General features: G+C 34.3%; 1 non-coding gene across 1 annotated transcript; it reads left to right on the forward strand.

Moving 5' to 3' along the window:
* Window positions 1-13930: 13930 nt before the first annotated feature.
* Window positions 13931-14064, forward strand: LOC126014802 (small nucleolar RNA SNORA51). The gene has a single exon (XR_007497793.1). It is a non-coding gene; the product is annotated as a small nucleolar RNA SNORA51 (small nucleolar RNA).
* The last annotated feature ends 10726 nt before the right edge of the window (window positions 14065-24790 follow it).

The following is a 24790-nucleotide window of genomic DNA, read 5'->3' on the forward strand; positions in this document are numbered from 1 at the left end:
AGTTTGCTAGACCTCTTTTATAGACAATTTAATTTATGCTTGAATATCTGTATATGAAATTGCATGTAAGTGCCCTGGCACACCAGTTTTCTTTATACAGCTTTGAAGACTCATGAGTCTGTCACCTGTATTAAGAAGGGCTTTGAGCTAATAGTTTATGAGGCTAATTTAAATGTGGCTAACTATTAATGATTTGAAGTTTCTAATAATTTATATTGGAGTGAAGTTTGAAAGGATACACATGCAGTCCTCTCTCCCCTGCCTTGTCACAGTTAAAAGAGTGCTGTGAAATATTTGTTCCCTTTAGTTTCTTCTTTTGGAGCCCTGTTTGGTGGGATCAGATCATGACATTGTGAAAGCAAAGGATTTGCCTATGTTCTGTTTTCCCTTGTCCCTGACAAGTGACAAAATATAAGTCTTGGAAAGGTTGGGTAAGTGATTATTCCCAATTAAAGTTCTCATGGCAGGTTGTGAAATAACCATCCCTACCGCAAATTCTCTTCATCACAAAAGATAAGACTCAGTTAAGGGCTCTTCTGTTCATCCTATCCAGATACCACATGTGTAGCTCTGCAGAGGATAAAATCTCTAGGGGGTTCACCTTCTCTTTAATGACCACATTCACACAGATAAGATTGACTCCCCTCTCCCCACCTCTAGGGCTTGCTGTGGGTCCTGTAGCTGGTGGTAGAGGCACCCACAAGCCATGAGCTCACATGCACATCTAGTCACAGAACACCTATGGAGGACTACATTCTCCAATGAATATTCTTGTGCTAAACAGATCCTAGTAGTAGACTATAAATTAAGAAAAAAATTATTGTGAGTAGGAGATAAACTTGCATATGGCTAACCACACTTCAATTCTCTGCTTCCACATATAGTCCTCCAAACACCACTTTAGTTCACTCCTGGACCTAAAAATTTAAAAAAACGATTAAACAACAAAAAGTTATTGTAACAAAGTTAAACTCTAGAAGAAAGAAAAATGTTTCCTTTTAAAAAGTTCTTTAACATTGTTTTTTTTTCTGCTATATTTTTATTTTGACAGGCACCAGATCAAATTTTAAGATGACAAAGAATTTTGCTTTAAAAATTTGTCTACTGAAATTAAAACTGAAAAAGATTTGAGTTATTGTATACTCATTATAGGATCAGTTAAACTTTCTAGTGCCAGAACTCCCAAGAATTTGTAAATATACAAGTTAATGACTCTAAAATGATGTATTTTGAATTTTTGACTCTAAAATTTTATTATTGGATTGTTGCATGATAGATACTTCTAGAAAAAATAGTTTTATCATAGTAAAAATTTATATTTCCCCGAGAATAATTATAAAGTTCTTATGTCCATAATGTAGAATAAAATGCACAATTTTTATACCACAATAGAAAAAGTTGAAAAATTTCTAAGATTTATTTCTATCTTTATAAAAATATATACTTTAATATATAATATAATCATCTCCTGATTTGAAAAAATCCACTAAGGAATAAACATTGTTGTGATGAAAAATAATTTAAATATGTGTTGACTATTATATGATATTTTAAATGAATTAATTTTGTTCATAATTATAATGAGAACAATTTGGATTTGTGAAGTTTGGGTTTTCTTTTTGTTTTGTTTGTTCTTGTTGATGCCACACTCTTGTAGTGCCTCAGAGTTTACTTCTAGCTCTGCACTTAGGGATTATTCCTGACAGTGTGTGAGAATCATTGCTGTGAGAGAGATTGAATCAGAGTCAGTCACCATGCAAGGCAAGTGCCTACACCCCTAAGCTGTCTCCTAAACTGTCTCCCTAGCCTCAATGACAGAAAGTTACTTTAAAAATATTCTTCATAGGGCCCAGAGAGATAGCACAGCTGCCTTGCAAACAGCCGATCCAGGACCTAAGGTGGTTGGTTTGAATCCGGTGTCCCATATGGTCCTTCGTGCCTGCCAGGAGCTATTTCGGAGCAGGACAGCCAGGAGTAACCCCTGAGCACCTCCGGGTATGGGCCCCCCCCCCAAAAAAAAAACTTTCATAGAGGCACAATGAAATGTCCTATTGGTGAAATAAAATGTCTGAAATATGCTTTTACTAGCAAAAGAAGAAATGAGAGAAGATAAAATGAGAGAAGATAGGGAAAACAAAGAAGATAAAGTGAAATAAATATAAAATATGGGACTGATGGAATAGGAGTAGAAAAAATGATGAGGCTGGTAAAAATGTGAGGTTTTATGATAATTTTTTATTCATTCACTAGTATTTTTATTCCTGTAATAGTGTCCATGCATGTGTGTGCACAACTTTTGTATATTAAAGACTTAATAAAAATCAGTACACAAAACTTTTAATTCTTCTCCCATAGCTTGCTTGTTTTACTGTGAAAAGCATCCACTGAGGCTGACAGGTAGGTCTAAGCTGAAGAGACAAAGTTGATGTGAAAGTTGTTTTGTACATAATGTCTATATAAAAAGAAGACTATTGGAGGAAGAGATGACCATAGTAACTCTTCTAATTGTTCCTTCTGATTTTCCCAGAGTCCAGGCTGTGGTTATAAGGAAAATTGTTTTTGTAGTCATCCATTTGCCACTTTGTTTGTTTCAAAAAGCTCTTCTCCACTACATTTAATGTCACAATTTCTACCTATTTTTAAGATGAATCAAGGGATCAGATTCACAAAAATAGGGGGAAAGAGACTATTTTAAGAAATACCCTTGTTTATAAACATAGAAATAGCCTTTTGTTATTTTGATTTTGTGATAAAGCACATTTTTAAAACTTTATAGTATATCAAATAATTCTGTTTGCCCAGTTTCTAAAGATTAAATGTATATTTCTCTTTTGAGTGCAGATAGTACAAAAGAGCTCTTAGTTCCTATGGACAAAAAATCAGGTCATGGCGTGAAAGACTAAGAAAAAAACTGCCTTGTTGCTTCCAGATCAGTCATGGAATGAGAACGCTATTACTTATTTTCTGAAAAAGTTCTGTTAATACAAAATAATTACTCAAAGTACCTATACAATTTTCTATTCATCTTGTTCAGAGGTTCTTTATCCCTAACTCTACAACAAAGGGCACATCTCTGTCTAAAACTAATTATCAAAATCCTAAAGAAAATGGTTAATTTTAATTTCAGGAAAGGTTTGCACATGAAATGTAATTATGGCTGGCACACTCACTGGTTATTTAATAAGATTGTGAGTACTAAAATTCAAATGTGTTTATAAACACACATATGTTACATTTTGTTCTTAAGTAGCCTGTGAGACTTTTTCCCCTAGAAACATTATTATACTATTTAAAATAACTTCAAGGTTTATCTTCCCTATATTATTTCAACTAGTAAATAATATTAATTTTTATAGATGCTATAAGATATAAAAGGTTTATAATGGGAATGAGCCTGCTAAATGATCCCTTAAAAGAAAAACCTCAAATACATCAAGTTAGAAAAGTATTGGTTTGTAGTATTAAACCTTCAGTCTCTGATAGAAAGGGTTTTCAATTTCACTATCAGGCACGCCCCACCCCAACTGGATTGAAACAAAATAGTTCCATTATTTTCTACAAATTAGTCATAAATTTCTAAAAAAACTTAGCTAGTTTATAACATATTAAATATAGTTGGTTGATACAAGGCGGAATTTAGTTTTGATGATTTAGATTTCAATTTAATGCTAGGACTTTCAAGTATGAGCTTAAAATCTTTTTATTCTAAATTTTCATCATTTATTTTCCCAATTGCTTTTGCATAATTTTCATAAAGTAGATTAGGAAAATTAAATTAAAAGATAATAAAAATACAATATCTAATTTTAAACAGAATTATATTTCTAAAACATTTAATCAAGGGATGCCTATTTTTTAATGTAGTATTATTTTCAAAATATAGTGTTTTATTTCAACTCAATAGACTGTATCAGAATGTTTTTATTCTTTTATAAACTGATATATATTTTTATGTTTTATAAAAGATAAAAGGCTTCAATATTCTGAGCTATCACGTAAAATATAGAAATAAAAGGTCAGACTATTATAACTGATTCTTTGAAAACTTTATTGATGTTGCCAAGTAAAATATATCATGATCTCAATAGACATAGCTAGCATAAAACAATCTGTTCAAAAGGAAATTGAAGTAAGCTGCCTTCTTTCTCTGCTAATATTTCTAATTTCACTGAATTTAGGCTTCTTGAGCAAACATTATTCATGGTTATCTTAGTTTAAACTGGTTCTCACTCTGCCCAAAACTCAATTTGATTGACATATTTCATATCAACTCATCTCATCTTATAAATTTTAAACTTTTTCATTTAAATTGGATTCAATTTGGCATCTTTCAAGAACTTTATGTACGTATATTTTAGGTCTCAAACTGTGCATTAGAACAATTTTTTTACTTTAGTAAGTAATAGATACACCTTATCCAAATGTATATTTATGACCTGTCAAAATTGGAATTTTATATGCATGCAGTTACATTCCTCACCATTTCATCTGAAAGGTGATAATTTTAGGCAACTATAAATGAAATTCTTTTAATAGAATAAACTGGATCAATCTCCATTAGTTAGAAATAATAAAATTAAAACAATGACTTAGGAATAAAACCACATAACCTTCAGAAAGAACATTAGGTATGTCTTGAATTGCTGTAGTTACACGTGTACAGCCCATCTCTTACCTGACTGTGAATACAAAAGATCCCTTTTAGTGTTTCTTCTTTACACTGTGCTCCTTTGCTGTCTCATCCTTCTCCATATTGATTTTATTCAATTGATAAAGCACTTCCCCACACACCTGTTAGATTATAAAAACTAGATCAATAGCTGCTGGTGAAGCTAGGATTTGATGCCTGCAATTAGATCTTTTGGTGCCCTCTAGAGGCCATATTATAAATTACAACAGCCTCTTTAAAAGAATGATTTATTATAGTTATTTTGTCCTCAATATCAACTCATCCCATAGAACATTTGTCCTTTCTCACGCACTCCATAGAATATCAATATATTCCTAACAATGTAAAAGAAATAGATCATGTTTAAAATTTTTAATTTCAAATAAATAAATAAATATAATTATGAGCTATAAGCAATGTATCTAAGACTTTAAACATATAGAATTAATAATGATATATAATACAATATATAATAATTATAATAATAGAATAGAATGGCCTAAGTTGCTTATTAGGCTACAATAAGCAACTTATTGTGTCTTTCAATAAAACATACAAAATAAATATTCTCTCAAATTTACATGGTATTAATATTAATTAAAATAATAAATTCTACTATATATGGTTGTTATAAAATATTTCTTAAAATATTTATTAATATAATTGATTTTCAACACTGCTAAAGGATGGTTTCAAGTGTACATCATCCCAACTCCAGAGCAACCTATTCTCCGTCTCACTATGTTCCGGAAGTCTCTCCCGTTTCAACACCTCACTTCCCTGGAACAGTTCTTCTCATCACCCATTAATGTTGCTTTCTAAAAAATTTATTTTATTTATACACCATGGTTACCAGGTACAGTTGCAGTCTCCTGTTTTGTTTTCACAAGTTGTTCATGATCAAGTTTCAGTCATATAATTCTTTCACACAGTGCATATTTTCCAGCTACTAATGCTTTCAATCTACTCTCCTACCATCTGTATTTGGATATCTGGGTTGCTTATACTATCTTAGCTATTTAAATAAGCACTGCATTGAACACAGTGTACAGATTATACTTTGAACACTTGCTTATTGTGTGTGTGGATGGGTTGATTCCCAATAAATGGTGTCACTGGGTTGTATAAGAGTCCTATTCTTACTTTACTTTTTAAAATAAATATCCTTAATATTTTTCCATAGAAGTTGGAAAAGATGACATTCCCACTACTAACAGTCCCTTTCTCATACACACCACCAACACCTGGTTGTTTCCAGACTCTAAGGATTCTCACTGGTGGGAAATAGCTCATTGTTGTTCTTGATTTGAAATTTCCTATCATAAGTGACAATGAATGCCTTTTATTTTAGTTTATAAATGCCAACATTTTAAAACTTTTTTTAAAAATCAAAACAGTTTTTTAAAATTAACACTTGTTTAGAAAGATAGGAGAGGAAGGAAAGGGAGCTAATGTGTTCTCAAGAGAGAACAAATCTTATTTGTATGCCCAGAATGGAAGTAGGCAAGCAAAGAAACGATAGAGATAGCAAGAAAGATATGTGTTCAAGAGAGAACACAGGCTTGAACAACAAGCCTTTTGAACTTTAAAAAAACATAGTTATTGGAGGACATTATAGTTTACAATATTGATTTTTAGACATTTTCCCCTTTTTACAACTATTGTTAGTGGTGGTTTCCCTGTGTACATATTCAACACCCACACCATTTATCCCATCACTCATGTACTCAGCTTCTTTCACAAGGTTCCCCATACCTCTATCTTTCAATACCTCTTCCCAAACTCATTTGCTGCACATCTTAAAATTCCCAATATGAAATAGATCATTCTGCATCTTTCCTTCTGACTTCACATTACCATGATACTTTCTCTCTTCTCCACTAATGTCATCTCAAATTGCATGCTTTATTCTTTCTTAGAACTGCATGGTATTTCATTGTGTACCACACTTCTTGATCCATTCGATTGTAGTTGGGCACTTGAGTTGCTTTCTTATATTGACTATTATACTAAACACTACATTGATCTTAGGTGTGCATATGTAGCTTCAAGTTAAAGTTTTGTGTTTTATAGATGTATGTTAAGAAGTGGAATTGCTGGGTTGTATCATTGGGATCAATGACTAGTTTTTTAGAAATAATTCATATTGCTTTTCCATAGAGGATGAAGTAGATGAGACTTCCACCAGCAGTGTATGAGGAGGGCTCTTTTGTCAATCACAATCTCACAAGTATAGGCCGCTTTGAGACTTTTTTGTTATGTACCTTTCTCATCGGTGTGGAATATACATTGCTATTTTAATTTGTACTTCCTTAATTATGAGTGACAATAAGCACTTTTTCATATGCTTTTTGGCCATCCATATGTCTTCCTTCATGAAAGTGGTTTGTTATCTATGCTATATTTAATTTTTTTCTGAGTTTTGAGTTTTGTGAGTATTTTATTACATCTTTTATATTAGATGTATTGTTTGCAAATGCAAAAATTTTTCTCCCACTCAGTGGAGTGTTTGTTCTTTATAGCTTGAGTTGTACAGAAACTTTTTAATTTGATGCCATCTAATTTGTATATTATTAGTCCTTTATCTAATGAGGTATTGTGTGCCAAGTATTTTATACCTATTTAGTAAGGTTATATTTTAAATTTTTCTTGATTTTATATTGTAGTTCAAAAATGTGTTGTATTATTGGTCTATTTTGCTTTTATTGTCTTTGCCTCTGTGGTTGAAAACACCTATTTTCTGAAGAGTTCTGCCTATTCTTTCTTTATTGTAATTTGTAAAATTCTGGCTAATTTCAAGATCTTTAAGCAACCCTGAATTTACTTTCTTGAATGGTGTAATATATGATTCAATTACATTTTTTAAACATGTGACTATTTAGTTTTCTCAACACCATTTGCTGAAGATAATTTCTTTGTGCTACTTCATATGCTGAACTTGAAGTAGATTTAATGTCTGTAAGCCTGACAATTTAACTCAGGACACTCAACTTTGAAACTTATTTTGGTTTGATTTTTTTTAGGGGCCACATTTTCTGGTGCTTAGGGATTAAGCCTATCTTTGCATTCAGGAATATTCTTCACATGCTCAGAGGACATATGTGATAACTTGGATCAAATTCGGGTTGATTTCATGCAAGACAATGTCTTAGCCTGCAATAGTCTCCTCAGTCTAGGACTATCAATTATGTTCCATTGATCTATGAATATATATTTATTAAACTATCATGTGGCTTTTATAATTTTAGCTTGTGGTATATAATATAAAGATGGGAAACACGTTTCATCTTTCATTTTTTTTTCTTAAGAATTGTTTGGCTATTCAGGGAGCCTTATAATTCAAATAAATTTTAGTGAAGTTTGTCTTCAAAGGACTTGAAATTAAATTACAAATAGTTTTCATGAAAATTTTAAATTAAATTTAAATATTTTTAAAAATATCTCAAGGTAAGTTTTAACTTAAGAAAATTTACTAAAAATTTCTGTTGTACTAAGTATTTTATAATAATCCACTACAGTATATTCTTAAGTATACAGGGCATTTGGCAAAAGTCATAGATTGAAAATAAATATTACTAAGAAAATATACATTTAAACCGAAATAATTTTAAACATATATGAGTAATAAACACATATTGTATTTTAAAATCTAACGTAACATTTTTTATCCAATTTTTTCTAGAAATTTTGGTTGGTGTCTCGTGGTCAATCTTGTTACATCTCAGAACCCCATTGGTCACCGAGGCATCCCCAATAGCTATTCTGAGCACAAAGTCAAGAATAAATCTTAAATATCATTCTATGTGCTTCTGCAAAATAGTAGTTTTTTTTATCATTATTTGAGTTATAAAAAACTTTGTCCAAAACCTCTGTATTATTTCTTTCTTTTTTTTTTCCAGAACCACTTCTGGATTTATTTGTGAGAAAATTATCATTGGATAATCTTGAAGGTTAAGATACAGAAAATCTGGAAATAATAGAAATATTTAAGTAATAAAAAAGTACGAGATACATGAATTAAGGGACACAACAGCAGCAAAACAGAAGGAACAAATTCAAGAGAAAAAGTAATATAAAAATGAGTCACTAATAATACTAAAGTACACTCATAACAAAATGCACAAGTTCCCAGTAAACTGACCATAAAATAAAGGGAACATAAAAATAAACTTGAATATAGCAACATGTTTGGAGGTATAACAACAAAGATTTTTTAAATTATAAGAGGATCTGATGGATAATTGTATCTAATGGATAATTTGCAATACATGACCACAAATTTATTCACCGGATTTCTTTCATAAATTTAAATGTCTTTGTTGTTATGCCTTTTTAAAAAATTTTTTTATTGAGATCAATGTGAATTACAAGTCTTTCATAGTTGTATTTCAGGTACATAGGGACAGTGAATTAGGTCCATTCCCACCACCAGTGTTGACCTCCCTCTGTCCTAATTCCCAGCATGCATCCATATCTTCACTCTTAGCCCCCTGGACTGCTAGTGTAACAGGTCCCTTTTGTGTATAGCTTGTCTACAGTTTGGGTCTCCTGATTCTATTGTCGTTGACTTTGGTTTTGCGTATTTAGGTTTGACCATTTAAAAATTTCTTTTTTTATTTGTACTCAGTGCTCCTAAGACCACTTGACCCCTAAGTCCCCAACTAGTCAAACTTCTATTTTCTATGCTCCAGTAAAAATATGCTTTGAAAACTAAGAAAAATATGGATTCAAGTTAATAAATTAAAAACGAAAGAAAGGTAGTAAGCATTTACCAGTGATCCTAAAAAGCTAAAAAAAATGAGGAAGGAGGATAGATTAAAGAATTAGGGAGTGAGCTTTGCACGGTTACATTGCCAGGACACTGTGCACCTGTTGGAAGCTATTTCTGATTACCAAGCTGAGTGTAGCTCATGAGCAATATCATGTGACCCCAAATAAAGCATTATGAAAATATAAACAGCTACATACCAAAAATGTGAATTGATTCCTTTCTTTAACTGCCCTGCGCAATGGAAAGTCAAATGCATTTAAGATCGTTCGATATTGAACCTGAAACATTGAAATACATAGAAAAATGTAAGCAGGAACATTCCATGGCATTGAAGTTAAAGACAACTTGAGGATAAAACACCACTGGCCAAGCAATCATAAAACAAATAGGACTACCATAAAACTAAGAAGCTTCTGTACCTTGAAGGAAATAGTGACTAGGATAAAAAGACCTGCTCATCGGAATGGGAGGTTTTACTATTTACCCCAATACCCAATCTGATAAAGGGTTATTATCTGTTATATACAAGGCACTGATAGAGCTTAAACGAGGAAAAACATCCAACCAATCAAAAATAGGTAGAAGAAATTCAGATCGCCACAAAATGCACATGAAAAATGCTCCACATACAAACAATGAGATACTAATAATCTCACACCACAGAGACCGACACATACTCACAAAGAAATAAGAACAACCAACTGGCTGGTATGAATTCAAGGGAAAAAGGGACTCTCATTTACTTCTTGTGGGAATGCCAACTAAACTAGTCTTTTTGGAAAACAATATGGATATTCCTCCAAAAAACTAGAAATTGGGCTCTCATCAGATCCAATAACTACCACTCCCTAAATATACCCTAGGAGGAACCCAAAAATGCAATGCCAAACAGCCCTCTAAATTCCTATGTTCATTGCAGTACTATTTACAATAGCAAAATCTGAAAAACAACCCAAGTGCTTGAGAACATATGAGTGGATAAAGAAACTATAGTACATTTACACAATGGAATACTATGCAGCTGTTAGGAAAAATGAAGTCATGAATTTGCTTAATCATGTATGGATATGGAGAGTATTATGCTGAGAAAACTGTAGACAGAGGGTTAGACATTGAATGATCCTCATGTGTGAAATATTAAAAATAAGATAGTATAGTAAAGTAATAGTATCCAGAGACAATAGAGACAAGGGCCAGAAAAAAACAGTCTATGGAAGGAAGCTTGCCAAATAGTGGGGGGTTGCAGTTAGGGCAGAGAAGGGACTACTATGACAATGATAGTTGGAAATGATCATTCTAGACAAGAACTGCATGCTGAAAGGAAATAAAATGAGAGGCATTATATTCTTTCAGCAAAAATATTGCAAAACAGTGTCTAAAGAGAGAAAGGAAAGAGGAGAGGATGAGAGAGAGGGGAGGGAGGGCTGAGAGATATGGGGAGAAAAGAGGAGATGAGGGCGGGGCTTGGGGAGGGGAGAGGATGAGAGGAGGGAGAAGGAGAGAGACAGGGAGAGGGAGAGGGGAGAAAGAAAAAGTCTATTCCAGTAGCAGGCACAGGGGTGGGTGAAAGGAAAACGTTGGGACACTGGTAGCAGGAAATGTGCACTGGTGAAGGATGTTGTACACTGTATGAAACAAAATCATGAACAACTTTGCAGTTGTGAAACAAAAACCCAACTGTATTATGAACCTTGTAACCAGGATACTTAAGTAAATAAATTAATTTTTAATTAAAATATAAAAATTACTCAATAAAATTCCATTTAAGTTCAAATGCCCTTCATAATGAAAAGTGAACTCTCCTAATTAAAAAAAACAAGTCATTAATTTTTTAAGTTAAGTAATTTTTGAATGTTTAAAAGGATAGAAAATAAAACTAGAAGAATTTTATTTTCTTAGTTTTCTATTTTAATCTACTTGATTTCCACGTGTAATGAAATAAAACATTCAAAACTCGTAATACTAGAGAATAATAATTACACACCAAAGAACTTTAAAACCAGCATCAAATACTGAATGTCTATATATTGTCATATTTTAAAATTATTTCATCGACAGTTATATTGGGGAATTGAATCACTGTAGGGATTACTCGTGGCTTACTCCTGGCTCTACATTCAGAGTCAGAGTCAACTGGGTACGAGACAAGTGCCTTACCCATTGTATTCTCTCTCCAAGCCCACCAGTTGTATTTTTATTTCTACTTATGCATTTATGTATTTATTTATTTAATGTTTGGGAAGCCACATCTGGTGGTGATCAGGAGTTACTCCTGGCTCTGTACTCAGGAGTCACTCCTGACAGTGCTGTGGAAACCATATGGAATGCTAGAGATTGAACGTGGGTTGGCTGTGTGCAAGGCAAACAACTCCATCCACTGAACTATTGCTCTGGATCTTTGTATTTTGGGGAGGGGAGGTTTGGATTAGACCTGGCAGTGCTCAGTTCTTATCCTAGCTCTGTACAAAAATTACTTCTGGCAGAATTGGGGGACCATGTAGGATGCTGATGATCAAACCCCGGGTTAGCCACGTACAAGTCAAATGCTATAACCTCTGTGCTATTGATTCAGTCCCTGGCCCCATGTATTTTCTTTATTATTTTTCATATTTTCATTTTGGGGGGGGTCACATTCTGGCTGTGGTAAGGGGTTATTCCTGGGCTCTGTGCTCAGAAATTGCTCCGGCAGACTTGGGGGACCATATGAGATGCCGGGATTCGTGTGCAAATGCCCTGCCACTGTGCTATCAATCCAGGTCCCATTTTTTCCCTTTGGTTTGTTTATTTATTTATTTAGTTAGTTTAGTTCGGTCTAGTGGGTCACACCTGGCTGAGCTAAGGGTTACTCTTTAGTTTATAATTCCCTGTTTATCTGTAGCACTTAAGTTCTATCTAAGATAAATCATAAGTTAAATTGAACTAGAGTTACATTATTTTGGCACTGGAAGCAAATTCAAATTATTCTTCTGATACTTGTATCTTTTTGGATAGTCGTGATGACAGAATACTCATTTCTTACATTTCAAAAGTTCTCTCCTTGTAATATAAAATGAAACTTTTTACCAAAACCTTCACCCACTAATTCAAGTTAAGCCATTTCCATTTCCTATGCACAAGTTCCCTTCTATTCCTACAATTGCACAAAAACATGAGTTATATTAGTATGTATCTTTTAAAACATTTCTATTATCTAGCTTAAATCTGAGGTATTTTAGACACAGGATAAAAAGAAAAAAACAAGCTCCCTTTCCTAGAATTAAATTAGCATTAATTACTGAATTAGATAGCAATGATGGTATTAGCATTGTGTCAAAACTAAGGAAATATATTGAGGAATAAAATGTAGTATAAAGGGATACATATTTATTGTCTTTGGTGGAAGACCTCCAAAGTGTTCAGAAAGCCTGCAAGTAATTGCTAGGGATTCTCAACCTGTTTGTGTCACCAGAAGTTTCAATACTTGACAGACAAACTTTTGGTGCTTTTAGGCTTAAAGCACTGGGACCATTAGAACTGGCCCAGCCTTGCTCTGGGCCACATATATGACGGGTATGAGCTTGAGTTATCTCTTTATATCATATTTATATATATATTTATATCATAATTAGTTCTGAGCTTTGAGTTATCTCTTTCACCTTGAAAAGCTACATATTTTATCAAAATTATATAAACATGTATTAGCAAAATATGTAATGGGCTTACTTTATTATATTAATATATGTTGATAGTTAATACTTTATATTTTAAAGCAATTATTAAAGTCTATATTGACATGTATGTTTTTAAAAAATATGTACCTTACAAAAGCCACTTAAGACCACTAAGTCTATTTTTGGGGATTGGGGCCCCATCCGGTGGTGCTCTGGGATTACATCTGGTTCTGCGCTCAGAAATCGCTCTTGGCTAGGGGTCCATATAGGATGTCAGGGGATCAAACCCAATTTGTCCTTTACAAGGCAAATGCCCTACTGCTGTACTACCAATTGGGCCCCTAACGCCCATTTTATACTTCGTTCACAAGATGTAATATTCATAGGCAGACATTGTACATTGCACTGAAATGTCAATTACAGATCAAGAAAATAAACAGTATTAGAAAGCTGATTTTATTTACTGAGTCTCAAAAGGAATGAGAGGTATAATTGTGATATATTTATACATATATAATTTGTACATATGTGATATATATACATACATTTTAGTATTTTTATAACACTAAATCATGCTATATCTGATTTTAAAAAAGTACTCCTGATGATAAATTTAGAGGCAGAAAGGTATTTTATAATGCAATGTTAATTTTTAAAATGTAATGTTAATGTCTAGAGTACAGGCCTGTGTGAGGTGGGGAGGAAGAACACTTGGGATATTGGTCATGGGAATGTTGCATTGGTGAAGGATTTTAAATATATATATATATAATATATATATATATTATATATATACTATATATATATATATTAAAAAATCAAAAGAAAAGAAAAGAAAAGGCCCTCCCAATTCTTACCCACAGGCTGTGTTCTTTATACTGACCGTATAGAAAGAGGAGGTACAGTAAATGCAACCCATATACAACTCAAACCAGGCTCTTTGCCTGATCTGTATTGTGAATTGGGGGACAAAATGTATATTTTTTTAACCAGCCACAATTGACAATGAGCAGAGATTCTATACCCAAAGGTGCTCTAGATTAGCAGTACCTTCGGTATGTGGGGACACGATAGTACTGAGAAGAAATCCAGGTCTCACACATACCAGGCTTGTATCCAATACTGAAGTACCAAACCTACAGCCTAAAAATGCACGTCTGATCAATTATTTCATAGTTACTCTAATTAAACTTATCTACTTACAAATTTCTCTCAACCACTTATACCTATTGTTTGTAGCTATACATACACACAGAAATCACACCCTGCTCTTCCCAAAACAGACTTTGCCCTAGGTTATTTTTTCCTTTCACCAAGTCCTTTTGAGATGGAATGACCCAACTAAGCTTGATTAGCATGAGATAGGTACTTCTGGTCTGTTAACTATGTCTGCCCTCTCCGCCCCCCCCCCCCCCTGTAGATTGAGTCTGGTCAATAGAAATCACATGGAATGAGGGTTCATTGATCAGTCCACCAGGCTGGAAGCTCCCTACCCCATGTTTTTCTCCCTATGGCTGTCCTTGTTTCTTAATTCTTAAAGTACCCCTGCTTCAGAACTGTTCATCCACAGTTGAATTATGACAAGCGGAGCCTTCATACTTGTTGAAAACAATATTTGTCCTAATGCATCATTTTTATTCATAAGAACTTGCCAAAAAAAAACCCTCACAAAAATAAATAAATAATTGCTAAGTGACCATTAATTAAGATTTTTTTTATAGAACCTGGGACAAGAGAGATAGCACAGTGATAGGGCATTTGTCTTGCACGCAGCTGACCCAGGACTGATAATGGTTAGAATCCCGACATCCCAAATGGTCCTCTGAGACTGCCAGGAGTGACTTCTGAGCACAGAGCCAGAAGTATTCCCTGAGAGCCATTGGTTGTGGTCCCCCACCAAAAAAGGGATTCTTTTTTTATTGATAGAACCCACACATAATGGAAGTGGTAGGGGACATGACCATTACCAATGGTGTTCACCCAGCATTGCTGGCCAGAGTTTATATAGTGCTGTTCATTCTAGAGTGAATTTGGTGGTTATGAGAGCTATATATGGAATGGCTAGGGAGCCATCAGAATTGACCAAGGTGCTGGGGGGGAAGTCCATGTGAACTGAAACTCAGTTCAGTTCAGTCAGGTCACTGAACTCAGGGACTCCCACATGCTATGACATATCCTTTAATATAAACTATCACCATAGTCCCTGAATAAAATTTTATTACATTGAATTAATGAAACTTCTCTTCTTTAAGCTTCTTTTGATCTTCGTATGCTAAGAAAACATTTCAAAGATACATTTAATTATTAAAATAGAATATGTCTTTGTATCTTTGTGACATCCATCTTCTGGAAAGCAAACCTCTTTTTAATTCTTCTAATTGATCAATAACTAAAAACGTCTTCTGTAACTTTTTAACATCATCTTCCAGTTAAACAATATTCTGAGACAGCGTACCTAAAAAGTAAAAAGAAATAAAAGTCCTAAATGACAATGATCATTTAACAAAAGAACGGACTATACATACTTTTCATTAATTAATTCAGTCTCAGTATGACTTTAGGATCTAAAACATCTCTGTAGAATGGGTATGTCTGTTTCTCTATCTCTTCAACTTACCCATCCAGTCCTTAAATATATACTTCTCTTCTATTCATTTTCTGATGAATATCTTAATTTGCAAAGCATTACAATAAAATAATAATCAAAGGTTTGTGTGAAATTTTAATTGTAAGATATCAGATACTCATATATGTTATAAATAAATGATATAAAATAGGGAGAGTTCAGAAATCAGACAATGGCATTAACTCTTCTCATAGAGCATACAAAAGGATTAATTGGGAAACCTGGAAAGATGGGCATCTTTAGAATGATACTGGTATGTGATGAACTCAACTTTCCTTCCCCAAAACCAAGGAGAAGGTTCTCTGCAGTTCACCTTGTTATTAAAACTATATATGCTCCCCATTATCTAGTTATAAAATAGCTTTTATAAAATTCTGTTAACCAATTAACTTCTTTCCTCTAGAAGAATGTTTCTTTGACCAATACTTAGCACAAAATAAGGGCATTTTTATATACTTAGGATTGTTACTAAACAAAAATAAACTGGCCAGCCATGCCTGTTGTTTGTGTTATGGCATTTGTTCTCAGTAAGTGTTGCCTATGCACAGTCAACTTAATATTTGGGGCTGGAGAGATAATACAATGGATAGAGCATTTACCTTGGCATGTGACTGGTCCTGGGTTCAATTCTTGGAAACTCCATAAAGTCCCTTGAGCACTGCAAGGAGCAATTACTTGAGCAAAAAGGCATGAGTAAGCACTTAGTTTCCATTGTGTGTGGCCCCAAAACAAAAGTTTTCACCATCAACCTGGTATGTGCTTTTACGATAATATCTACATATCTCTATTAGAAACCAACCTCTATACTATTTGGTACCTAATGAGCAATTTCTATCTATTTTCTCAATAGACATGTTCATCAAGAAATAGCCAAAATGTTTGATGAATATATAAAACAAATGCTTTTTATAAATGACTATGAATATCAGATATAAGGTTTATTTCTGGGTTAGAAATACTTTCTAGACCTTAAATTTAACTTTGATTAAACTTCTCTTTGCTCCAACAAGGAAATAAACAGTCTGTTTTTGTTGTTTTTAATTAAATCACTGTGAGATATGGAGTTAAAAGGTTGTTGATAGCTGAGTTTCAATCAAACAATGTACCACACCCATCCTTTTCACCAGTGTTCATATTCCCTGCACCAATTCCCCCTTTTTCCTTCCCATCCCTAACTCCCATAATTTCACATTTATTTATAATGAGGAAAGATTGAGGCAAGAGACACAGTACAGTTTTCAAGAAATTTGTCTATCATATGTTTAACCGAGATTCAATCTTACATGGCTCATACCGAATTTTTTAAAACGAAGAGTTGCCTACCCTAGAGCAAAATCTAGGCATGTATATTGATTTAATCTTCAAAAAACAAGAACTAATGAAGATTTTGAAAAAATAATTAAATTCTATATTTATGCTGAAATGGATATTAATTAAATTTAAACTTAAATAACTAAATTTTATTGTTTGGGGATCACACTGGCAATGCTGGGGTTACAGCTGGCTCGGCACTCAAGAATCATCCCTTGCAGGCTCGGGGGACCATATGGGGTTCCAGAGATGAAATCTGGGTCTGTCACATGCCAAACAAATGCCCTACCTGCTGTGTTATTGCTTCAGCCCTGCTAAATTTTTAATAAAAATGGAGATTTTGAAATTTTATATATATACATATACATATAAAATTAATTTATACTTAAATAATGTTTCTGGAAAATATTTGTTTTTAGTTGATATATGTGCTGTTTTCTGAGAACAAGAGAATTATATATTTAATTTATGACTGTTTACATGTACTTCTAAAATTCTATTACTTATTTGAAATAAATTTCATGCTAAATAGATTAGCAATGTCTTGCTTTTGAAGGAAATACACAGACATTTATTTTACTCATTGTAAATTCCCAAGTCTGTTCTACTGTAAGGATTGTAAACAAATCATACTCCCTCCATATGATAACCCTCTCTCTGCCACCCATCATATCTTATCTTTGCCCACTACCTGTCTATTCCCTCCTGTCATGTACTTCCCAAGGCCTCCCCTCCTGTTGTCACATCTTCTTTTCCCCTAATCCCACCATCTGGAAGTCAACATTACACTGCAGGAGCTTCTCCATCCACATCTGTTGCAGGGATAGAAGTAACATAGACAGCTGGGACACTGCTGGGTGTCCAGAGTGTTGACATCAGGAAAGTCCTTTAAACTTTGACAGGGGTAAGCAAGAGACAAGGGCACCCAGGCTGAGAAAACCTGATGGAAATTTCTACAGTAAAGTTGTATTCAGTGTACTGAACAAGACATAAAGCAATACTCCCTATAAAAAATAAAAATATTTAAGTATTCTAAATTATACCAAGTGAAAAAAACTTAGGAAATTCCAGAATCATAGAGAATGATCTACTTATCTTAATTATAGGACAAATGAGTGGTTTGATGTAACCATAGTCTATTACTTAAGTCAATAAAAGTTCACAGGGCAAGGAGTCAAAATCTCTCAAGGTAGAAAGCATCTTTCTTTCTGAGAAAGAAAAGGAGTAGAAGAGAGAAGAAAGAACAAAGGTTAAAAAGAAAGAAAGATAATAAATTAAGGGAAAAAATAAAAACTTATAAAAGAAAAATATCTAAAAGTATCACCAAAATTTTATTCTCCTTGGAAAACAGAATAAGCTACTACTACCCAGCACTTAAACTGTTATAGTTAAGTTGTTCAGCCTCCCTATTAGTTCTGAGCTAGGCATATGTATTTTCATTTGTATTTCATTTTATATGTATTTTTACATATGATATGTATTTTCTCTTTTAGTCCCTTGGAATAGAAATTATATTGTATTAATTTTATATCAATTAAAATATTGCAATTATAAAATTAAGTAGCAGCCATATTTATCAAGTGATTTCAGATATTTAGTATTCCAACACCAACGTGACCCTCCCTCCATCAATGTCCCAAGCTTCAGACCCACTCATGCAGCCTATCCCCTTAGCAACCACAAAATAATTTATTTTATATTACTTGCTACAGCATATATCTTGTTATTGTATTGTTGGAGTTAATGTCTGAAGTCGTTATAATGCTAGCTACAAGAAGCTCACAGTAGTACACTAAAATTTCAAGCTCATTCATGAATTTTAGCTTGTTACATAATCAGTGACAGCATATAAAATATATATTCTGTGGGGCCAGAGTAATAGTATAGCACCTGAGTTTGATCCTTGGCATTCATATGGTCACCTAGGCACCACCAAGAATTATTCCTGAGCACAGAACCAGTAGTAATCCCTAAATACTGCCAGGTGTGCCCCCCCCAATTCTATAATTGAATAATACTGAATGTATTTTGATTCCTTGTCCTTTTCTTTTTTAATTTTTTTCTTTTTAATTTTTATTTTGACCAAAAGTTGATTACAAATCTTTTACAGTAAATTTTTAGGTACATAGTGACATTGAATCAGGGGCATTCCCACCACCAATGCTGTCCCCCCTCCACCACTATTTCTAGGTTGCAACCCATATCCAATCCCCCCCGGTTGCTAGTATAAGTGGTTCTCTCTGTGTCTAGCATGTTGTAGATTGGGTGTTGATTCTGTTGTCGTTGGCTTTGGATTTGGTATTTAATCATTTTTCTTATTTCTGCTGAATATTCATATGACAGTCTGGTCTTGGTACCCTCCATTATTTCCCCCTCAATTTGTGAAGTGGAACAAGATGGTTCAAATTATCTGGTTCTCGGGGCTGGCGAGGTGGCGCTAGAGGTAAGGTGTCTGCTTTGTAAGCGCTAGCCAAGGAAAGATCGCGACCACGGTTCGATCCCCTGGCGTCCCATATGGTCTCCCCAAGCCAGGGGCGATTTTTGAGCACTTAGCCAGGAGTAACCCCTGGGCATCAAATGGTTGTGGCCCAAAAAACCAAAACCAAAACCAAAACCAAAAACAAATTATGTGGTTCTGTTTGAAGGAAAGAAAAAAATAAAATGGAGCAAAAATAAAAAAAAATGGGAGGAATTCTTCTAGAGGCTATAAATATCAATTTAAAAGAAGGGAAAAAGGAAGAAACATAACAATACTAAAAATATTTTAAAAAATCAAACAAAAAACTCAAAAAGCACCACAGCAATAAATACACCAACGGTCCTGAAACAAAACAAAACAAAGCAAACAAACAAACAAAGAAAAGCACACACACACAAAAAGAAAACCACCCACGGGGGAAAAAAAACAAGCAACAAAAAACAACAATAACAACCCCCCCAAATAAAGCTAATTTGTGCTTCTCTCTCTCTCTCTCTCTCTCTCTCTCTCTCTCTCTCTCTCTCTCTCTCTCTCTCTCTCTCTCTTTCTCTCTCTCTCTTTTCTTGTATAGGCACAGTAAATATTGGGGAAATTAGAAAGAGAATTCCTTTGGCCTAAAAGATACAGGGTTTCTCTGCCCTTGAAATATACTGTCATGGGAATAACTACAGGCTCCATACACGTTCTTCCACTCTCCCCTTGATCCTTTGGTGGTGTCTGGAAACTTTTTGCTCCATCATACCTCAGAAAGTCAAGTACCTTGGAGTAAACTTTACTAACGTGGTGAAAAATCTATACAAAGAAAACTATAAAACTCTGCTTTAGGGACCGGAGAGATAGCATAGAGGTAGGGCATTTGCCTCGCATGCGGAATGACCTTGGTTTGAGTCCTGGTCCCCCGGGCCTTTCAGAAGTGATTTCTAAGCATAGAGCCAGGAGTGACTTCTGAGCACTGCTGATATGACCCCAAAACAAAACAAAACAAACAAAATAAACCAAAACTCTGCTTCAAGAAATAAAATAGGATACAAGGAAATGGAAACATATAACCTGTACATTTATTGGGAGAATTGACATCATTAAAATGGCAATACTCCTAAAAGCATTGTACAGATATATGCAATCCTTATAAGGCTACCCATGACATTCTTCAAAGAAGTGGAACAAACACCTCTGAAATTAATTTGGAACAATAAATGGTCACAAATAGCTAAAGCGATCCTTGGCAAAAAGAAAATAGGAGGCATTACTTTACCCAACTTTAAGTTGTACTTTAAAACAATAGTCATTAAAACAGTATGGTATTTGAATAAAAACAGACCTTCAGATCAATCGAATAAATGATTATTCTGAGACTGACCTCAAGTATTCACCAATTAATATTTGATAAAGAGACAACAAATAAAGATGGGGCAAGGAAAGAATCTTCAACAATTGGAAATACTGGTTAATTACATGGAATAAGTTGAACTCAGATCTCTCTTTAATACCATGCAAAAAGATCAAATCAAAATGGATTTAAGACTTTGATATCAGAACTTTAACCATAAAGTGCAAAAGAAAACATAGGCAACACTCCATGACATTGAGGTTAAAGTCATCTTCAAGGAGAAAATACTACTGTTCAAGCAAGTGGAGGCAGATTTAAAGAAATGAAACTACATTAAACTGAAAAGTTTCTGCACTTTAAAGAAAACAGTAACTAGGATACAAAGGCTCCCTACAGAATGAGAGAATCTATTCACCTAATACCAATCTGATAATATCTGAGATATATAAGGAATAAGATATACTATATAAGGCACTGACAGAATTGAACAAGAAAAATATCTAACCTCATCAAAAAGTGGGGAGAAGAAATGAAAATATCTTTCCTCAAAGAAGAAATACAGATGGCAAAAAGGCATGTGAAGAAAAAGCTCCACATCACTAATCCCCATAAAGATGCAAATCAAAACAACAATGAAGTATCATTTCACACCACAGAAACCGGCACACATCACAAAGAATAAGAGCAACCAATACTGAAGTGGATGTGATTTCACAGGACCTTTAATTTATTTTCACTGAATATTGAATTAGTGGAGAAAGGGGAAATGTATAAGTCTTCCTGAAACTAACCCTGCATACCAAGAATAAGTACACAGTAGTGTACGCATCTACAGGTTATGGGATTTTGACCAGTCGAGATCAACAATTCAAGGTTGAGAAGATAGATTCTTAATTTGACTGGATTTTGATAGACACTGTATTAAAATATAGAGTAAAAGAAAAGGAAATATATAATTAATAAGACTTAAAATTCAAAGGGAACAATTTGTGTTTTTTTCTTTTTTATAGCATCAAGGCTTTCCCTCCACCTTGCTCAGTAGACATTTCTAAATTAATTTTTATCATAAAATGAAATAATATATTCAATAAAACACAGAATTTAGCTACAAGCTATGCATTTCCTTTAAGCAAAAACACATAATGATTTTCTTGGTTACTTTATGGATCACATCTTGTTCAGTTTTACTCTTGTGTAACCTTTAGAACTAAGTTCCACTCCTTTTAATTCATAACTGCTTTTCAAACACTACTCATTTAGTGTTATTTTTATTTGGCCACGATTTCTGCCCTCCAATCAATCATTAGTTATTGCAGTGCTTCTCAAATAGTGGGGTGAGCCCCATAGGGGGGGCACAAGGCTCTGTAACGGGGGGGGGGGGCATGTTTGACCTCGGCAAACACTGTCATAACAAGCTAAGGCCCGTGTTATGTCTCTGTATGTCTCTGGAGCTGAGCGTTGCTGTGTCCTGCTTCAAATCCCACTTCAAAAAGCTATGCACTGCAAAACGTGCTCATTGTAGCCATTAATCCAGACATCACCTCTGATTAAAAGAAAGCTCAATTTATTTTATATATTTTTATTTTTCCGGTTAAAAATTTTTTTTAATAAAGATACTATTTACAGGGGCCGGAGAGATAGCACAGCGGCGTTTGCCTTGCAAGCAGCCTATCCAGGACCTAAGGTGGTTGGTTCATATACCAGCATCCCATATGGTCCCCCGTGCCTGCCAGGAGCTATTTCTGAGCAGACAGCCAGGAGTAACCCCTGAGCACCGCCGGGTGTGGCCCAAAAACAAAACAAAACAAAAAGATACTATTTAAAATTGCGTGGGGTTGCGAAAGGGGGGCATGACAGAAAATAATTGAGAAGCACTGAGTTAATGACACTATTTATCATAAAATTTTAGAATCTATTTCATAAAATGTAGTAATTTTTACTTAGTTACTCAATTTCTATTGGTACTTATCTTCTAAAAGTTCAATTCAAGATTAGAGAGGAAGTGAAGTAGTTATCTCACCTTCATTTAGTCAAAGCTAAAATGAAATCTAAACAAATATTCTTCATAAATGTGAGAGGGGATGAAAAACAATGGCAATTGCCCTGGAGACAATCAGGGGTGAGTGTGGTAGGGAAATGGGGGTATCGGAGGTAGGAATTTTTACTGGTGAAGGGTGATATACATTCTATGACTGGAACCCAGCTATAAACATTTCTGTAATCACAGTGCTTAAATTAAAAAAAATAAAGATGAATGATCACATACATAACTTAATGGATAATTTTGTAAAATAAATTGAAAGAATTAAAATAAATTTCAAATATTTTATAATAGTGTTTAGTTGATCATTTGAAACAGCAGAGAATATAGTTGTCACTGAAAATACACTGAAAAATAAAATTTTTTGTTGTTTTTCACATCTGAGGTATTCAGAGATTACTCCCAGTTCTGTGCTCAGGAATAACTCTTGAAAGTCCCCTGAGAAACATACCATATTTTCCGTAGTATAAGACAACTTTTGAAACAAAAAAAAAGTCAATCGAAAATCGGGGGTTGTCTATTACGCTGAGTTTATCCCGTATGCCTCTAAACGAAACAAACAAACAAACAAAAATCAGGCCGCAGAGTTTCCAAATCTCTTTCTTGGGGGCTCCCAAACAGTACTCAGGAGATCTGGGGGCCACTTCTGGCAAAACCCAGCTAACCGTGTTGATGGTTCAGTGCTAGGGTCCGAGGATGGGGTGTTGTTTGGCTCATGTAGTGGGGGAGATTAACTGAGCCACCAGGGAATTGCCAGAAAAGGTGTCTATGATAAGGGACCAATCACTGCAAGGCTGCTCGAACTGCCTCTCGAACTCAGCCAATCCAAGCAGGCTTTTGATGCATGCAAATTAGACAATGTTCTGGACCCGAATCTACACAGTAAAAAGCCTGCTCAGATTGGCCAGAGTCAGAGAGGAAGTCTATTACAGTAGAACCTTTGAACCTTTGCTTGTTGTGATTGGCTCATTGTGGTACATACAGTTGCAGCACAGGAATGTTCTGTCTGATACAACGAATAGTCGTCTTATACACCTTGCCAAGACAAGCAGTCTATTCACTGTACTATCTCTCTGACTCTGGAAATCGTTGTAATGCTAATTATAAGAAGCTCACAGTAATATTTTAAAATTTCAAGCTCATTCATGAATTTTAGTTTGTTACATAATCAGTGACAGCACTATAAAAATATATTCTGTGGGGCCAGAGTAATAGTATAGTAAAGCAGGGAGGGTGCTTGCCTTGCATGAGGCCAACCTGGGTTTGATCCTTGGCATCCATATGGTCACCTAGGCACCACCAAGAGTAATTCCTGAGTGCAGAACCAGTAGTAATCCCTGAATACCCTTAGATGTCCCCCACAAATTCTGTAATTAAATAATACTGAATGTATTTTGATCTCTTGTACTTTTCTTTTTTAATGTTTTTTTATAATCTTCTCATTCTCAAAAATTCTATTCTCTTGCTAAGATGCAAATTCTTTTTCAAGGCATTCTGCTTCTCAAATTAATTCAATGCTCAAAATGGATTAAAACCTGCAGAATTCAAATAGAATCAAGTAGGGTCATAAAGAGTTGTTCAGTGGGATTGTAAACTTCCACGTGGAAACCCTGGTTTGATCCCAGGCATGTCATATTGTCCCTTGAGCTATTCCTGAGAACACACCCAGGCTTATGTTCTGAGCACCTCCAGTGATGATCCCTAAACAAAAACATAAAAACAAAAGAGATAGTATGGAGGTAGGGTGTTTGCCTTGCATGCGGAAGAATGGTGGTTCAAATCCTGGCATCCCATATGATCCTCGAGCCTGCTAGGAGCGATTTCTGAGTGTAGAGCCAGGAGTAACCCCTGAGCGCTGCTGGCTGTGAACCAAAAACCAAAAAAAAAAAAGACAATATAAAATGTCTTCCTAA

This window comes from Suncus etruscus, chromosome 7, assembly GCF_024139225.1.
Source record: "Suncus etruscus isolate mSunEtr1 chromosome 7, mSunEtr1.pri.cur, whole genome shotgun sequence".
NCBI classification, from domain to species: domain Eukaryota; kingdom Metazoa; phylum Chordata; class Mammalia; order Eulipotyphla; family Soricidae; genus Suncus; species Suncus etruscus.